The sequence below is a fragment of the Ostrea edulis genome, chromosome 2 (assembly GCF_947568905.1).
Source record: "Ostrea edulis chromosome 2, xbOstEdul1.1, whole genome shotgun sequence".
NCBI lineage: Eukaryota > Metazoa > Mollusca > Bivalvia > Ostreida > Ostreidae > Ostrea > Ostrea edulis.
The window spans coordinates 70,998,958-71,019,766 of NC_079165.1; the positions used below are offsets into that span (position 1 = coordinate 70,998,958).

A 20,809-nucleotide genomic window follows, 5' to 3' on the forward strand; every position below is an offset into this window, starting at 1 on the left:
GGAGGAACCATGCAATGAGACAAAGACAAGATTCAACATTTAATTAAGATAGAATTTGTTGAATTCTTTCACAAGACCAAAAAAAAAAAAAAAAAAAAAAAAACAGAAAAAAAACCCAACAAATAAAAGAAAATGTTACAATATCCATAGCATTGAGTAAATCACATGTTTCAAATATCGAATCATTTTATAGGTGGATGAAAAAGGTGAAGATAACGAACAGTGATCAATCTCACAACTCCTATAATATGCAATACAAAATTGAGAGCTGGGCAAACATGGACCCCTGGATGCAATTTTTTTTTATCAAAATATGGGAAGGGGTCAGTGACAATGTCATGAGATAAATTAGTTACATGATTGACAACTCGATGATGTATATAAAATATCATTTCGTCATTGCACACTCGGGAGGCCCCGCCATTTGCTTTGAGGAGAAATCAACAATAATAGAAATAATTTAGCGAAGACGAATGTCTAAAATACTTCTAAAAAGGTTAGGGTCACCATTTAAACTAAAGTTCAACAATCTAAAAAAAATTCTAAAACATGAAAACTGGACAAATAAAAACTCGGAATCCATCAACCACGTGTTGAAGCATTTGGCACATTGAAAGTCCAAACCTCTGAATAATAGCATCGACACTTATGTTCAAGCTCAGTTCAAAGATATCAGACGTCCTCTAGTAGGTGTAGGACAATTTCGGCTTTCTCAAAATTATAAGCAGTTCCAAGTCAGCAAAACAGTATGGGTAGCGAAAACTGATCTAGAACGTCAGAAATATTTTAATAAATGTAGAAACTTCTGTTTAAAAGATCCAAATATTGTAACTTCCGCCGATGGTACTACCAAAATTGTTGCTCCTCGTGCCCATAGAAAGAAAATAGGACAAGTTTAAAAAAGACGAAATGTAAAGACTAAAACTATTACAAAGAAATGTAAAATTTAAGTTCAGAAACTTATACTCAGGAATTCATGCAGCACCGTTTCCTGTAGTAAGGAAGCCCGAAAGATAGGTCTGTTGAAATTCAATTTTTTAAAGACACATTTTTATGAGCGATATAAATATTTCCTTACAATTTCTTGGGTTTTTGTAATGTTTTATTTTAAATTTACCTTCTACTTACCTTGATATGCATGTAACTAGCATGCTATATGATGACTAGTGCTAGGTTGGTAGGATATGGATATTTGCTGAAATTGTTCATTCATTTACCTATTTATTTTTATAACGAGATTTAATCTAAATAAAAAAGCACCGTTTCCTTAGTAAGGAAGCCCTTTTGGGTAGGTCTGTGGGAATCATGTGTCTCAACACAATTTTATGAGTTGAATAATTGTTACAATGGCTCTATATATTGCGATCATCCAAATTGCTTTTGTTATTTCATGCTACGTCAATGTACATATTTATTGATATATCAGCTTGGAATTATTTGGAATGCATTGCCGATGTTATTAAGTTTTATATCAACAAATATATATCGCCGATTCTTTCTTATATCTGCACTTTGCATATCAAATATGTTTTATATATCGCAGTGATTTATACACTTAAGTGTTATAAATATTAAACAAAATAGTTGTACTCATTTATATATCACAATTTGTAACTTACTGGCTATTTGTAGTTAGCTTACTAAGTACGAGAATTCTCTAAAGGGAAGTAACTCGATCAGATTTACGCTTCACAATAATCGGTTTTATGGAAACTATTCCTTCAAATCGTTACCAATCTTCATGAAATTTAATGAGTAACTCGATGACGTATAGATGAACATATGCTGAGGTAATTTCGGGTCCTTTATTGGTCATTTAATTGGTAATTTCGGTGATTAGCGGTCATTTCAGTGATTCTATGCACCCATTTTCTCCCCTACTTAAATGGAGAGCAGCATTCCGGGAGATAACTCTTTGAAACATTCTAATAATCTAGTAATTAAATATTTTTTCCATTTATGGTATGTACTGTTAATTTTTATGTTTTTCCTTGACTTTATAATATTCATTTACATTAGAATTTGTTTAACACCTATAAAATAAAACTAAATAAACTATATTTATATAAAGATATGAAATAAACAATTATATATTGGTTAAACTCACTGTAGTCGTTATTTCAACCACTTACCTAGTATATTGGATATGAAATGCTGTCAGTGTATTTTATATATTTGTTAAAACCTAAATTGATCCTTATAATTCATATCATTACAAGAAATTCATATCTTCACTTACGCATTACTGCTGCACCCAACTTTAATATTTTATCTGTAATTCCAAAGTTTAACTTACATGTATCTATGGCTTTGTCCTTAATTATAGATACAATCACAGCGAAACATTACTATTCTTTAATTTTAATGTATGTTTAGATGATATAGCAAACAAATATTTTGAAAAAGAATTGCAGTTATTTTATACGGCCTCAAACTTCCATAATTACTGCGATGCATGAATGCCAATTATTGCTATATATACATGTATATATATGAAACCAGGTTTTAATAATAGAAAAACGTGAAGAAATTCCAAAGTACATTTTTCATCTCATGTTACACCCTAGATCATAAAAACATATAACAAAATGGAATGTTCTATGTACCCGTCTGCACGATTTTAGTGATTTGCATGTTTTGCTGATGATCATATCATATTCCATTGTTTATCTATAGAACACTTACCATGATTGTATTTCCTGTATATTATTCTTAATGGCAATTCTATGTTGTAACATGTATTAGATTATAAGGAGAAGAACTCCTTAAGTTGTACGAACTTGCTTCTGATCCTTTTGTATAAATTATATACAATATACATGTAATACGATCAAATCAACTACATAATCGTAAAGAGAGATTAGCAAGTGTTCTTCCCTCTCTACACGGGTTCAAATCATTGGGTCAAATGCTGTCTAACGTGTTACATACCAACTGTTAGGACGGTCTTTACATACTACTTTTGACTACGGATTACTCCGTTTAACTGATCAGATATCAAATTAGCTCGAAAATTTTATCACACCATTGTGGTATATTAAATGATAAAATTTCAATGTTCTTGATGATGGACAATCAGTATTTTTGTTGAATAGGAAAAAAAATATACCGTCAGCTATTCATTTGTTTTGAGCTATAAATTAACATTTTCTTGTCATCTTTACGTAGATAAGATTCTTGCGTAATATTCATCATAAATTTGTGTAAGCCACAGATTTTATTAACGTATAAAAAGGCTCTTTAAAAAGTGGGCGATGTATCGTTCAATTTTTGCCGTTTATTTCAGTGTACATGTATGACAAGGGAAAATGAGACCGACATACTGAACGGAATCTTTTCTGTTAGCAATGAATGAAATCAGCATACCTTCATAATATCTAGAAAATCGCAGTGTTTCACATGTCATGGGATATAGTATATTCATTATAATTATTGCTATTTAAATTGTATTTTCGTCAAATTGACTTGGGTTTATTCATTCATTGTATGAGAGTTAATTTCCTTTGATAGTATTTATCCTTATTGGAATGCCCGGGAGACTAGGGTTTTTGTAGATTTTGTGAGTTAGTGAGTGCACATGTCTAGCGCTAACTGTACTATCGCGCATCTGTTTTTACCAATAGAAATATTGATACCTCCAGAGACGGACCTGAACTCTATTGTTTTTTGTTCATTTGCTGTAAGTACTTACATCTTCAGAATTTTCTACGCGTTCTCACACGGTAAGACTTTACTATTTTAATATAAAACTATTTGATTAATCAATTTATCTATAAAAAAAATGCATAGTAAGATTATTTTCACATTATAATTCCGTGCATGTTTGGACGTATGCGAGTTAATTTCTATACATGTAGACCACCACGTGTATGTGTTTATGCTCATATCTATACCGTAATTCGATTAAACATAACTTCAACATAATTTGCATTAATATATATTCCATGGTATATATATCACTTACTCCATATTTTGTCGACATTTACATGACATAGCTAACAAATTATTCACATGCGTCATCGTCACTCGGAAGTATAGTTATGACATCATCAGTTTACTTTAATTTCAGATTGATCAGACATAGCTGCAATAATGTAGCCCTATCCATTTTTTTTTTAATTCTGACGTTTTCGGGATAGGGCTACAATTCCATAGGATCTCCGTAATGGTGCAAAATAATTTTATGAATAACCGATAATAAACTCTGTGTATTAGTCCCAAATGTTGTTTACACCAAAAGGAGTACCAACTCTGTGCTCGGGCATGTCTAATAAAGGTTAAATACAATGTACAGCATGCAAAATTCTTCGTCTGTTCTGCCATGCTTGTTATCGCGAGATCTCGTAGGTGGATCTAATGAAAAACCTAAACATTGACAATCAGCGCGAAAATGTAGTTACTCGAGCCACTTCGACAAAGAAAGGAAAATCATATTGTTGCAGAAAGAATTTACACTCTGCTGTTCGGTTTTTAACTTGATATTAAATTCAAACCTTTTCAATACCGACGAAATAGCTTTCGCCTCCATACTTGTCCATCGATGTAAATACTACCTTATATGGCATATGCAAATGACTTGACAATCGTAAGTTTATACTTCAGTACATCAAACATGGTGCACAAATATGAATCGAGAAATTGGAATTGATCGAAATTGTTGAAAACGGTAGAATAGAGCCTCACAAATCTTAAGTTGCAGGGTGTAAATTTATATATTGACTAAGAAACATAGAATATCATTTTATTTACGTAAAGAAAGTCAGGAAATGTTTAGAATGAGCGCAAATGTTGCGGGAGTGAATCACTCCCGCATTTGCATCATTACGGAGATCCTAAGGAGTTGTAGCCCTCTCCCTAAAAAAAAAAAAAAAAAAATCAGAGAGGGCTACATTATTGCAGCTGGATCAGACACAAACTACATGACAGCAGCAGGGGTGTGAGTTTTCCTCTTTTCAGAGGAAATCCTCTGATTTGCTCAATTTTCGAAAAAATGAAACACTCTGGATTTGATCTAAAGTGGCAGAAAATAATATTTTTCCAGGTAGGGTGAGGTGTTTTCCTCCCTTTTTGACCAGTTTTCCTCTGATTTCTGAGGAATTCAGTCACATCCCTGCAGCAGTATAATATTTCATATTTCTTTCGATCTAAGTAGCTGCAATTCATTGCGAGAGGGGATATAGTAACAGGACGGCTCGTGTGTACGTGGAGTGAGTGTGTGTCACACTGGACTTGTAGGCCACATCTATTGCTCAATCCCGTGGGGATTCGGATTAGAAATAGGTCCACAGTACCCCTTGCTGACGTACGAGGCGACTAATTGGGGCGGTCATTTTACATTGTAGATTTTGGGGTCCAATGGTCAAGGTCACTACGGGAATTACTAGAATTTTTATTTTTTATTGCCTTCATTGCAAGAGGAAGTCCCGCTTTGCCGAGTTGTGTTGTTAAAATAAGATATATACTCAGTAGTGTAATTATTTTAATTATAACAAAAGAAAGATTTCCATAACCCACTTGGGAACGATCCGCCATGCACCGCTTTATAGCTATGCTGATCCCGCAGATTCTCGCTCTGTCGTGTGCATTACGTCATCTAATATATTTTCGAGAGCGCTGGTTTTTGTGGTATGCAAGTTTTTTGTTATTTCTTGCGTTCATTATATAACGTGATACATGTATAGATTTATTATTTCGACCAGAGGATCACTATAGAAGCATAGTGTGATTTGCATTTAATCGGCTTTGCTTTAAGTGCGGCGACCGGTCGCGCTAGCTCAGTGGTTGGTCATTCGCTTCGTAACCGGGAGGTCGTGAGTTCGAACTCCATTCGTGTCATGGCTGGTTTTAATCAGACTGCAATAAACATAATAGTAATACGTTTTAGAGGTAGCAGAGGAACAATTACGAAGAACAACAGACAATCTCAAACATATGAGAATGAGAAATAAAAACAGAGATTTCTTAATATTTTCATATCTTGAGTTGACAATAGATTAGAAAACTTCAGAACATTTGGTCTTTCATAAAAAGAGTTGTCTATGTATTTTTTCCTTAATTGTGAAAAAGTTGGACACTGTAAAATAAAATGGAAGTTATCTCTTATTTTTCCTTTATTACAAAATGTACATAGTCTTTCATTCAGAGGAATACCATAACATCTTCCTGTCTCTATGGGTAAACGGTGATTTGAAGTGCGAAATTTCATAAATAATTTTCTTAATTTTACAGGCAGAGTAAGTACATATTTCTCTAAACCAAAACAATGTTTAAAAAGATTATAAACCTGGCCCTTAGAAGAGTCATCAACATCAGAAAACCACTTCTGAATAAATTGATCTTTCAAAATCAGATTCACTGTTGTAGATAACCATTTAACATTTACGCAATAACCTTGCTCATTCCAAATATTTAAAAGTCCACACATGTTTAAAAAATTTTGAACACAGTCAATCCAAGGGTTTTTACATCCAACTTTTTCAAATTGGGTACAAAAATATCTATAAACAATATTAACAATTTTATTTTTTGAGTATAACAATTTTGCCCAATATGTAATCATTCTTGAATAAACCTTGATATACTTCGGAAAAAGCCCAGATTCTCCATATATCATCTAATTAAGAGTTGAGCTTTTCAAATTAAAAATAGTTTTCAGAAAGAGGGTTTTGCACCGAAGCGGGAATTTTCACTAATCGGAGCTCTGTGCCAGCACTCGTGATGTAGAACTGACCTTCATTTATATTTATACTCATTGCGTATTTGCCATTTAAATACCTGAAGGATTCCCCAGTACTAGGGACAATCCTAAAACATTTTATGTGTCAATACATTATGCATGTAGTCTAAAGATAATTTTTGAAATCGTGAAAATTAAATTGTCTTCTTTTTTTCTGAGTATCAGATAAAATGTACATGTATACGGTTACATGTTACGAGTGTATCAAATATTTCATATTCTATACTACTACTACAGTCCAGAAGCTAAGTACTCGTATGTATTATTTTCTACAACCAACAATTGGCATCTGTACATGACTGACCAGAAAACAAAATATGGGAATTTAATACGCATTAATAAAGTTCAACATTATTCGAAGTACATGCACCTGTAAAAATTTATTCAATAAGCAATTTGCTACTGGAATACATATAAACTCAAACTGCTTAACGGTTATTTACCTTGTTTGGCCTTAAAGTTTTTCTTCCGAAGCTTTGCATAGTTCACAACGGTTTTTCGTATAAGGCACCATGCCTTTGTCAACAACTTTCATTCAGAATTCAAAAACATACAAGTTCTCGTTAGCAACCTTGACTATTAAAACACAGGTATTGCATGCTGTATTCGGCTTGTTTGTTGAGAGTCCTATTCAGAAACTAAACAGTGTCTAGGTTGGAAGCTTATTTCAAACTCGGCACATGGTAATAAACAGAGATTTGACATGAAACATATATAAAAACTAGAAGCGTGTTTCAATAAAATAAAAAAAAAATCTAGATGGAAAGCGTAACATGAAAAAAAAAAAATGTGCTCGTGAGGCAGTCGAACCCGGTCGTTTTAAAAATAGAATAAGAGTTGACGACCTTACCCACTGGACCACGCAGTAGACCATACATTTCTAAGGAAAATTAACGTACAGGTGAAGTTGAAAATAATACTAGTGAAGTCGTTTCGATTTTTTTTAATTTACAAAAAAATGCCCTCGTGTAACAAAATTTCAAAGCGATAGTTTTTTAGAGGAAAACTCGAAGAACATGTCCATGCTAAATTTATTTTGTTTCACAGAGGCAGTTTTTCTGAAATTCGGGGATACCCCTCCATTTTAACGCTAAAAATCATATAAATCGCTTTTTGATTCATTTAAACTCGAAAGATTTTGGCTAATTTTGCCAATACACGTCTTTTAAACTTATTTTCAAAAATTATTGAATCAAGAGATACGTTCCAATTGGTTTTATCATATATTTGAATAACTTATTTTCGATTTTTCATGCAACACCTTTAGGGAAATTAACATGAGACGTGCAACACCTTTTAAATGTACACGTTCAATTATATCTCAGACGTTGAAATAGGCTCGGCATTTAGAACTGAGATTAAGGTGGCTCACCACACCCAGAAATAGTTTCTCAAATCAGTACGAATTGATTTAATTATAAAAGATATGATGATATACAATAAGTATGTATGCCAAAAACTATACAAATTTGGATGAAAACATGATAAAAAAAATTTCAACACGTATGAATAAAAGACTCCGGGGAATTTGAACTCGAGATCTGCGGTTCACCATCCCAATGCTTTAACCACTAAGCTACGATGATATACAAACAAATCGACCGAAACAAATAATTTCACAAAACATTTAAATCGCCATCTTGTGACGTGGTGTCATACGGAGTATTAGCTTTAGTGTAGTGAGCTACCTTCTTAAAAACGGAGGTCCCGTGTCGCGACAGGGGTTGGCACGATATGAACCCTTACTGCTACGGCCCTGAGCTCTTAACATAGGTTTAAATTTCAGGTTCTTCACATGCAGCTAGTGACGTCTCAATATGTATAGAAATTTTCGTTAAAAAACAATCAATCAATCTTAAGGTTAATCTAGCATCAAAGGAAATATACTTAGTTTCTGATAAGCACAACAACTTTTAGCTATCAACTCTTTCAAGATTTTAGCATATAAGCTGATCATATCTGTACGTCATGCAGACGCACACTGCCTATCTATGCTAAAACACCTGTCAAATACTTAGTTTGGCCTAATCTAGTGTCGACGTTTTGCCCTGGTAACCAGGATTGATAAGCCTATTAATTATTCTCGTTCCGTGTCCCTTGTCGGAAACAAGTTCCGTGTCCTTTCTTTAAGAAAAGATAATGAAAAAATACATTGACTGTTAATCAATCTGAAAATATAGTTCGTACCGTTTTATTCAAACAAGACTACGCTCACGTATACATGTATATTATGTGTATTTAACGAAATTACATTGTGCTGTTAACGTGCATATACAGTGCTAGATGTCTTGTGCCATCATCTGCGAGCCTTTAGAACTAACAAATAAGGGGACACCATTGTAAAATCCTAAAATAACAAAGGGCCCACTGGCCTTATCAGTCATCTGAGTATTAGTTAAAAGGACCACTTTCTCCAAGGGGTACGAAATTTATAATATTAATTGTTCTCAATCTGATTAATATAAAAGGCAAAGATAACGAACAGTGATCAATCAATATCAGCTCCTTTCATCCGCCTACGTAGATCGATAGACAAGGATCTGAAGTAACCAAATCGAAGGTCACGTCCGCATGACCTTTCGTTTGGAATATTAATGAGAACTACCAGCCAATCAGATTCTGTTATAAAGATAAACAATGTCCCAGTTAATTCGTAAACAAGTCACAGTAATCTCTCTCCTACGAAGTTTATTCTACACTATAAAACTGCATGTGCTCGCATATGGCTTTTCAAAAGTTTTATCTAATTTATTCGATTCACACAAACAACAAAACGTACGAGATAAAATACCACAAAATTTGATAAAATTGTCAATTATGGTTCATGTATAGTGATGGTTACAATTTGAATAGTTGTCAAGATGGCTGATGAAGTGGTGTTTCGAAAATCTTCCTTACCAATTGTTGATAATAAGGAAGGAAGCACTTATTCACTGTTTTAGCTCTTTGGATTCTTTAACCTTTTGTACCGACCAAACAAAATTCTGGCACACCTGTATCGATGTCGAGTTTAGAGCGCTGCTAATCGACCGTTTGTTTTTATCTATATTTTTTTCGTCAGTCACTTTTACATTTCTATCCATGAATTTTCTTGATTCCTCTCCATCGGAATTTTTAACAGGACGAATAGAACAAAACTTGCAGGGAATGCAGACATTGTTTACATTGCATGCTTTGACAGATGTGCAGCCTCAGATCATGGGATCAGTCATCTTTAATAACGTATGTAAATTGATACAAGGGATCGCTGGCAGGAATCTGACAGCGTGTATTTGATTGGCTTAACTAAAGCTCATGCGCACATGACCCTCAGATCCTAGTGTAGTGATCTATATGAGCGGATCAAAAGATCCGATTTTAATAAAATTGAATTTTCCTGTTCTGTGTAACTAAGATAAATTCTACTGTTCAGCAGCAGTATTAAAACAAGATGTGTTTTTAAAACACAAATTCATGTGCCCGAAAGTGCCCAAAGACTATATTCATATAATATAATAAACGTTATATGAACACATTATGACCATTTTGGACCCACCCTAGAGTCAGAGCACTGAAGTTGCGAAATTTGAGTTGAAAATGTTCAACTTTTATTCTTCCATTTTTAATGTTTACAATGCTTAAGAAAGGTATTTTTAATGTTTACAATGCTTAACAAAGGTATTTTTAATGTTTACAATGCTTAACAAAGGTATTTTTAATGTTTACAATGCTTAACAAAGGTATTATTAATGTTTACAATGCTTAACAAAGGTATTATTAATGTTTACAATGCTTAACAAAGGTATTATTAATAGTTAGGAAGGTGAAGATAACGAACAGTGATCAATCTCATAACTCCTACAAGCAATACAAAATAGATAGTTGGGCAAACACGGACCCCTGGACACACCAGAGGTGGGATCAGGTGCCTAGGAGGAGTAAGCATCCCTTGTTGACCGGTCACACCCGCCGTGATCCCCATAGGAAACATTTGGTTGGTTGGTTGTGTTTAACGTCCCGCTGAGTTTTTTCCCCCACTCGTATGGAGACGTCACCATTGCCGGCGAAGGGTTGCAAAATTTGGGGGGGGGGTATGACTTTCTTTGCGAGAGTTAAGGCAAATATATCAATATAACAATTAGAGTATGAATTAAGCACATAGCAATTGAAAAAAATCTGACGGCTGATTAATATAAGACACTGGGGAGGGAATCTTTCATTTAGCAAGTAAAAGCTGAAACCGCTGGCTGTTTTATCCCCACACGCGATTGTGATTTTTCTAATAAAGTCCTTCACGGTAACTGTGGACCTGCTGTCAACGCATGCGCATAAATACTTCCGCAGGGCAAATTTCATTTTACGGAAAACGCTGCTTTCGTTTTGATCAACTCATAGATCTTGCAATAGTACGTTGTTGCAGTGTGTACAGGTGTTCTAATCGAGACGATGCGAGAGGAAAAGAGAAGGGGAGACGTTTTTTAAGGTGAATTGAAGGATATTTGCTTCATTTTCATTCAAAATTCATATCAGAAACGTAGCCACATGAAGGAGGGTTGCATGGTTAAATGATCGTTAAATCAATTTCACTTTGTAAAATCAATCTCAGACGAAATTTTTATAGTTGCCACATAAGTACAGATCTTTACATATGATAAATTCTACGCAGGGGAGGTTGCTTCATATTTTTTATCATATAAACAGTGGCTAAGATACACTGTGAAAGTCTGTTGACATGAGTTGAGCGAATGTCTGTATGTATAAATGCAGATTTTAACTTTGTATACATATTTAATTTTAAGATTTCCTAAAGATGCACATAAACGTTGAAATTGGTTGAGGCACTGAATCTGGATGGATTTGTACCCATGCTGAATGAACATTCCTATATATCTATGTGTGTTCTGGGCACTTTGTGGTTTGGCACAGTGATGTCAGATCCCTAGAATGAGAATTATTTTCCCACCATGTTCTCATAAGGATATGTCTGTTGATGCAGAAATGCAGAACCAAGCAACCAGAAGGAATATTCAAAAAGGTAAAAAGTATAGCATTAAAGAAACTAGTCAATTTATAAAAATATTTCATTTGATGGATAATACATGTACATATGCATGTATTTCAAGAATGTCATGATTCAAATTAGCATCTGATTATAATTTAATGATTCTGTACTTTTGTTTATCATAAGACAGTAATTCAAGTAAGTGATTAATTTAGAATTTAAGCTGAAGAAATTCAAATTATTGACTTATTACTTGATTTTTCATTATGCAACACATATTTTATCTATATCTATATATATATATATATATATATATATATAATCCAAATAGAAAGAGTTGATATCACACAGTCAAAATAATTCAATAAAAAAGCAGGAAAATATACAGTTCCAAAATATATTTAAATCACTAGCGCTTTCTGGATTTTAACATCCATCCTCAGGTGAATACAAATTTTAAATTTTAAATTTTAAAATTTGTATTCACCTGAGGATGGATGTTAAAATCCAGAAAGCGCTAGTGATTTTTATATTTTGGAACTGTATATTTTCCTGCTTTTTTTTTATTGAATTTTATATATATATATATATATATATATATATATATATATGTTTATTCACCAACCAAGGACCCTTGAGAGACATGTACAGTTTAAGTAGCAATTAGTTATAACAATATAAATAAATAACAATCATTCAGAAGTACTAATTCTGTCAGATTTCACTTTTCAAAAAAAAAAAAGATTTCACATTTCTGCACTTCACATATCATAATTATATATGAAATACTGACCGAAACAAGATTTGAATTAACAAAATGAAATATACAATAATAAATAACCGAATTCAATTGCTTCAAACATCTAAGGGCAGTACCAGTTTCAGAGACAGTGGATAATGATAATGTTATGTGAATACATATGAAATGGTAATCAATATCAGTATAAGAGTTTAGTAAATACAATATGCAAATAGAATACACATGTAAATGCAGGATCCAGTTGTTCTGAATGTTTTATGCCTACAACTTTTACTATGTATAAACTACCCCAAAATCAGGTGAAATTGTATATTGTTTTAGTCAATTACCTACATTCTTTGAAGAAATATATTTAGAAATTAATTATTATCATATCCATGTATGACTTTTGTATTTATTTGTAATAAAATGTGATCATTTTAAAATTTTACATTATGTCCATTTACGTCTACATACAAATATTACCTTTCGAAAAGAAAAAGATGGGGCATATTGTTTTTCATTTGTCGGTCTGTTTGTAGACCAAGTCTTATCTGCTCAATATCTCAAGAATCCTTGGCTTGGCAAACATCAAACTTTGTGAACAGGTACATCTTAGAGAGTTGATAACTCTATTAATTTTGAGGTCAGATGATCAAAGGTCAATCCACTCTGGATATAGGAAGACATTGTCTGCTCAATATCTCAAATTGTTTTGTCACTACAATTAATAAGTAAGTAAATGATTTATTATAGTGACATGTGTTTTATACATTACAGAATTGAAAAATACATTAAAATGAATAATAGGAATTTAAACACCCGGCCCAATATGTCACTTTTAACAGAAAAAAACCCATTAAATAATAAATACAGTGGTACATGTATTACGCATGACTTTTACTATTATGGTATATGATAGACTCACTGTCTGTAGGTGTATGCGGAGAACAGGAAATTTGCAGTTTGTCTTGGAAAATTTAATAATAAAAATTTTGTTTTGTCTAAATCTGACATATTGATCACAGTGGGGTTAAATCCGATACTGGTAAAAAAGATTACTCTAAGATTTGAATAAGAGGAACAATGAAGTAAAAGGTGACATTCATCTTCTACACTATCTGAAGAACATGAAGTACATAAATGATATATAACCCTGATAAGTTTTGCACCATGTGGAACATACATGTTTCTGAAACATATCTTGTTGAATTTATATCTGCAGTAGAGCTACCTGGTGCCTAAGTGTGAAAAGACGGTGTACTGGATAGGTACTTCTGCTACCCCTGGTGAGAGGGCCTGACCTAAATGTCTGATGTCATTGGAGCATATAGATCAGTTTCTAGCCACATTGGTGAGACGGAAAGTTGGATTGTATGTTTAAGATATTGCTGAATGCTTTGGTATGTGTTTAAATTAGTAGCATTGTCATGGAATTTTTCATTTTTTAAAAGTGTTTTTTTTTTTTTTTTTGCAAAAATAATTAGAAAAGTTTCATACTGTAAACGGAGTTATCCGCAGTCAAAATCAGTGTGCCAAGAACGGCTTAACAATCGGTATGAAACACGTCAGACAGCATTTGACCCAATGCGAGGTTGTATTGACGAACTAGATCGTTATAACGACCATAGAATTTGCGAAATGCTGACTTCAATCGAGACTGTTGAAATCCCTGTACCATCAACTTGTTTATCAGTAGCTTACCTCGATTTAAAAACTGACTATACCCAGAACAAGCTCTTGCATATCGAATCAGTTGAGATATATAAACACCATATGCAGGTGATAATGGAATATTGCTACATAAATGTGGGAAGTTGACGATGGAGAAGCTGAAATCATCCCGTTTGTCATACAGTTGAGTTGTTAGTTTGCCGTTAATGTCTACTTTCAATAAAATATCCAAGTATAAAGCAGAAGTGGACGACTCTGTGGTGTCCTTTATTTCCAGCTCACAGGGATATATCAAATCGACATATGAATGAAAGCTATCATTGTTAATAGACAAAACGTCATCGATATATCTAAAAGTCGAATTGAAGGTCACAGCGAGAGATTTATTCTTCTCACGTAGAAGTTTTTGAATAAATTCTGCTTCATATGAATATAAAAACAGGCCAGCTAACAAAGGAGCACAATTCGTGCCCATGGGAATTCCAACAGACTGTTGGAAGACCTGATCACCAAAGACCACGAAGATATTGTCAATGAGGAACTCTAGCATATTTTTTATTTCAACTCTAGAGTATTTGTGCGTGGAATCAGAGTGGTGTTTAACAAAGTAAGTTTTTGAATGACTGATCACTAGATATGAATATTTCCGTTTTCCGTTTTTGTTGAAGAAGCAACTGTCTATGATGTCAAAAAGTCTAGTCTTTAATTTATCGTGAGGAATGGTCGTGTATAGTGTTGAAAAGTCATAGGTTTTAATGCTATTGATTTGGGAAAAATTCTGTGATTTCAAGTTTACTAAAAGTTCTTTAGAATTTTTTAGAATCCACATTTGATTAACACCACTTCTGGCATATGTAGTCGCACAGTAAGTTTGAAGTTTCTCCTTCACAGCTGTTAACATTTTCGTGAGGAGCAAAGATAGGGGCTTGGTAGAGCACTTACTGGATCCAGCAATGTATCTTTGTTTGTAAGGGTTTTTATGTAGTTTAGGAATCCAGTATAGGTACGGTAACTCATAGTCATTCGACCCATTGACTGGAATATTAAATGTGTCTAAAACTGAAGCATGGTTTTGAAGAATTTCGTCTTTTGAAAGGGCAGTTGGAGTATAAGTATGATTACCAAAAGTGGAATTAATGCCAAGTTCGTTTAAAATACAGTTGTAATAATGAGCCTTACAAACAAAGACAATGTTGTTACTAGCTTTGTCAGCTGGAACCAAAACATATTCCTCATGTAACCTATCTAATTCTTTTATCACTTCTGGTTTACTAAACACAGAAGGATAGATGGTACGTACTTTTGTTTTCATGTGTCTAATGCGGGATTTTAATTGGAACCTATTCAAAGGAACATGTCTGTGTTTTATTTTTTACCAAATTAAGAGTTATTTTAGATTATAAAGAAATATTTGTTAGAAATCAAGCAGTCTTGTTCATCAAATTCTGTCTTTTTCATTCTTGTAAACAGACTTTTCTTCAGATAAGACCAGAGCTTTCATCTTCTTTTTTTTCTACAGGATTCTCAGTCACACCAACTTTCACCTCACTTTCCATGATGTCATGAGCTTTGTCAGTGATATTCCACATCTGAAACATAAACATCCATGAATTATCAATTTTGTGTGCATATGTTTTGCACTTTAAATGATTAAAAGTGTTTGTCATTAAATATCATATGTTTTTAATAAATAAATTTAATAATTAATGTATTGACTTTTTTATGTCAGTGATGCTGAATGAAATTCAAAATAATGGTTACCAGTTTTGGGGAACAACTCATTTTGCAGCTTTCAATGCTGCATGGAGCTAGCCAGATCAAGATTTTTTATTAGGATCTGAGGATGACATATTTTTGATTATTTTCCTCTCCCTGAACTCCACGTCCTATTCATTACTCAGTTTGGTGCATGGCTGCAGGACTGTGCTAGACTATATTGAATCCAAGGAGTTTTAAAAGTTAAATGTACCTGTAAATACCAGTAGAGTTTTAGAACAAAATACATTATAAATAGGTTTGTTGATCCAGATCAAAACTTATCTCTTACCCAAAAGGACATTCATAGTATGCATAGCATACTTTTTTCCTCTCTAGCAAACATGTGCACACTATACCTGGTTTTCTTCATGGAAGCCAAACAGAATATTCTGTCAGATGTAATCCAAGGATTCATATCTTTAAAAAAAATCATGATTAATAGTCTAATTATAGATGTACATGTGTGTTCTGCTCAAATCCCGATATATATGCGAGTGGTTTGTTTATCTTGTTTTTAATTCATTTTCTTTATTCACTTTACTGTGTTTGGCATTTTCTAGGCTATAATTAATATATACTGGGTATGTCTCTGTATATGTGTATATTAATTTATATATAAGTACACATGTGCAGTGTAGATTATTAGTAGTTCATTTATTAGACATGATTTTGTGTAAGTAATCACTAGGCCTATAACATTAAATTAAGGGTGAAATGTTTTCATTGACAAACAGCATTCAAGATAATATAATAAATAATTCTATATTTAGAACATTTATATTGAAGGTTTATTTTTTTCCTTTAATTCACTGCGTGAGTCAATGTATATCTTGTTTGCGCTATAAAAAAAATGGTAGACCTATATGTAAAATTATTATAAAAACATTGATTACTGAAATTGATACCTGTACTGTCATTATTTGTGACAAATCACCAGCTTCAAAGTGTTGTACCACCTTTTCTAGTCTTCTGTGGTTGTCTATCCGTTCCCCTTCTTCCGTTAGTCTCAAAATCATGTGTCTATAAATTTCTTTAAACGACAATATGAGCGTGGCATCAGACAATAGTGTTAAATATGAAGTACAGTGTGTGTGTGTGGGGGGGGGGGTCATTTCCTGAAATATCTGGGATGACTCCTCCACATGCATACATTTTTAACTTTATCTGTATTTCAGCCATAAGAACATTGACGGTTTTCATCTTTTTGTGTTAGAAATCTCCCGGTTTGCCATTTTTGTTGTCAATGTAAACACGGAAATTCCAGTGTATACCTATGGGGTAGCAAGTTCAATGCACATTTCTTAAGTATATTTCTAAAAATATATTACTTAATTGTTATCAGAACGCAACATCAGAACCCCAAAATACATATCAAAGGTAAAACACATACACTTTTACATAAAAACCATTTATTCTCCTCTCTTGAAATATGTACTTCGTACGATAAAAGGGTTAGGGTTAGGGTTACCCATAACCCTAACCCTAACCCCGTACTTAGTTAAATATAGCTTTGCCCTGCGGAAGTAGTTATGCGCATGTGCGAAAGTTATCGTGAAACAGTCTATACACAATTCCTAGCTAGGCCTAATTGGTTTCTTGTGAATTACTAGACTTCCCATAATAATTTGTCTCTGGCATTTTATGCTAAGCTTTACTCATGGCATGCTGCCTTAATGACGATCACAAGTAATTGATTCCAACATGTGGCTAGTAAATAAATGTAAACAAGTATGGGGCCTCCTAATTCAAAAAGATGAAGAAAACATGGGGTCATCAGCCTTAATTTTGTGTCAAAGTGAGCGGAAGTTCACTTTCTAAAAATAGCACATTTTCCGGTTAAAATTGCAAAATTGAACCATACCTTACACAAGTGTTCATAGAAAAAATTCTTGATGTTGGTTTTCAAATATTTTAGTATGAATATACAGTATGATATAGCAATTGTATATTTTAGGGAAAATTTTTATTAATATATACCCAAAACTTGTTCCTATTCTAATTCGAATTTCCTCTGTCTAATTTTAAATTTTTACTTTTTTGAGCCAAAACAATAAAAGTTCTTATGAAAATTATACAATGACCATATATTTACAAATTCCTATAATTTTGCCTAAAGATAGGCTGTTTCTTATAGTTTATTCCTCAAGAAAAAAAATTGCAGGTCATCACCCATTTAAGAAAGTAATTTTACTTAAAATAATGAGATTTATTTCAAATTCAAATTTTAAATTCATTTAAAGCGACTACATTTACAATATCAAAATCTATTAGTGTTACAAGCAAATTATCAGTCATAATTTGCTATGATGCTTTGAAAAATATGATTTTTTTTTTAAAGCAACAATCACAAGCTAGCTGCTTTCGTGGACTAGAATTTTCAAGCAGTCTAATCCGAATTTTCTCCATCAGTTCTTTTTCAACTTATTTTTAATTATAACTTAGTTTGATGCATTTTAATGAATAAAAACACATTGTGTTGAAATTGAATCATTTTCATTTGAAATGAAAATGGAAATTTAATAGGATAATTTCATTTGGTACATGTACATTAATTTATATCAAAATTCAGAGAACAATATCACCACCGTGTACATCATTACTGGTGCAGTTTGCACATAATTTTTGCAGTTACTTTCCAATTCTTGCAATAATCTCTCTTTCTCTCTCTCATAAACAGAACATGTTAAATTGAGTATTATATATAGTATACAATAAACATTCATATTTGTTAACATTCATACATTGCTATTGTAAATGCAGAATTACTTTAGTTTGAAATTTTGAAACAAAATCAAGAGGAGCATCCATTTTCCAAGGATTGACTTCTACATTTTTAATTTTTGCTAAACATATTTCCATTAACATTTTCGATTTCTGTTATTTCTGAGTCTTTTGCTGTTATAGGTATTTTTGGAAAGGTATAGGTGGAAAACTTTTCTTCACCACACACGGCAGCTGTGTAATATGAGAATATCTGGCTGGAAAATGAATTAACACCAAAATATAATACATGTATTCATTTAAGAACTTCTTTTCTCAACTGAACAATCAATTTGAATATTGGGCAGGTAGTAAAAAGTAACAAACCTAGTCCTTTTGATTCCAAGTCAAAGAATACAAGAGGAAACTGTTGTTGGCTGGAGTGCTGTTTGACAGTTGGCTCTGGTGCATGTACCATTGTCATATCAATCTCATCAAATGCAATCTCACACTTGAAATTTTCTCCTTCTTTCATCTCCATCAGTACTGTTGATTGCATCCTAAATTTTGATAGTCGTCATTATCTAGATTTAATGAAATGTTGTGATGAGAAGTCTACATTTTTAATAAAAGAAATGTATAAAGTTTTTTTTATTTGGAAATTAACTCTTCTGCCAGTTCTCCACTGTGAATTTACCCTAGGGTTTTCATATACCTTGTGAAAAAATTAGTTCAATAACTTAAACATGCATAGAATGTTTTAAATATTTTTTTGTTGTTGCAATTTCAAGGTAATAAAACATTGAATACTTATGAGCATCTAAATGCTTATCGTCCTTTATACAGTAATTTAGCCCATCCAAAACAGTGGGCATCTAAGTGACATTGGACACATCTGATCAGTTCACCATAGAGAGAATTGTCATTTCAATATAAAATGAAAAGCATTCTATCCCTTCATTTCATGAATGCATTTTCACATCTCAAAAATATTTATAATAGTTAAAATAATTGATTCTTAAAACAATCACTTATTTTAAAAAAATAAAAATAAAAAAGACTTCTGTAATTTGTTCATGATCAAACCCATTCCATTCAATAAGAGCAATTAAGATTTAATTTTTTTGAAATCCACATCATACATTATAATTTACTAATTTTAGACCTGACTGGGACACCATCCTTTTTCTCTTTAATTATAAACACATTTAATATAGTGCTTTTGTTGATAATGATCAACCCTATTACTTTTAATAAGAGCCAATTCTTAAAAAATCCACATCAGATGATGTACTAATTTTAGACCTGACTGGGACACCATACTTTTTGATCTTGATAGGTTACGGTGATACATCTCTCGACGTTGTTACACCGCGCGAGCGTCAAGTAGCAAATAAATAAATAAATTTACATGGGGCCACACTTCACTATGTCAGCGAAAGTGACTACTGGTTCTTTGGAGGTTTTCAGTTTGTCGATGATATCTGGGGGTACTGCATTCCAGTCTCTGATGGTGTTTGGGAGGAAGCTGTATTTCAAAGTGTCTATTCTTGCATAAATTCTGTTGTATTGATCTTGATGCATACTTTTAGTTTTCCGTTTTGGTTTCGAGAGGAGCTCGGTTGGTATGTTGGCTCGGTTGTGTAGGCCTTTGCAGAATAGCACTAGTCTGTTGTTTTTCCTCCTGTCCTCTAATGGTGGTAACTTCAGGTCGTTTAGTATTTGCGTCATGGTTCCTGGTTCGTATGTATAGTTTGATGATATGAATCTAGCAGATCGTTTTTGCACGGTTTCTAGTTTGTTCTTTAGGTATTCTTGATGTGGGTCCCATGCTGAGCTGGCATATCTAGTAGTGGTCTAATTAATCCTTTGTAGGCTTGTAGTTTTACTTCATGAGGGCATGATGATAGGTTCCTCCTAAGTAATCCTAGGGTCTTATATGCCTTGTTGCAGGTTTCCGTTATATGTTTTCCCCAGTGCAAGTTGTTGGTGATATGTACCCCTAGATATTTTATGGATGTCAAAAATTCTAGGCTTGTGTTTTTCAGGGTATAGTTGTAGTCGATGTTTGTTCTCTTCCTGCTTAACGTCATCATGTTGCACTTGACTGGCTGGAATCTCATTCCCCAAGCTGTTGCCCATTTACCTAATTTGTTGATGTCATCCTGGAGTTTCCTACAATCATCTATGTTGTCTATTTCCCTATAACAGACACAGTCAT

The 20,809-nt window shown here is 33.0% G+C and overlaps 2 long non-coding RNA genes across 2 annotated transcripts; one reads left to right on the forward strand and one right to left on the reverse strand.

Annotated features, from left to right (window-relative positions):
• The first annotated feature begins 11,001 nt into the window (after positions 1-11,001).
• On the forward strand, positions 11,002-15,836 carry LOC125680459 (uncharacterized). The gene is made up of 4 exons (XR_007371961.2): positions 11,002-11,198; positions 11,515-11,750; positions 13,682-13,859; positions 15,650-15,836. It is a non-coding gene; the product is annotated as an uncharacterized LOC125680459 (long non-coding RNA).
• A 2,814-nt stretch (positions 15,837-18,650) lies between these two features.
• LOC130052379 (uncharacterized) lies at positions 18,651-19,845 on the reverse strand. Its single transcript, XR_008800707.1, has 2 exons — positions 18,976-19,845; positions 18,651-18,866 (listed from the first exon to the last, which is right to left on the reverse strand). It is a non-coding gene; the product is annotated as an uncharacterized LOC130052379 (long non-coding RNA).
• Between the last annotated feature and the right edge of the window lie 964 nt (positions 19,846-20,809).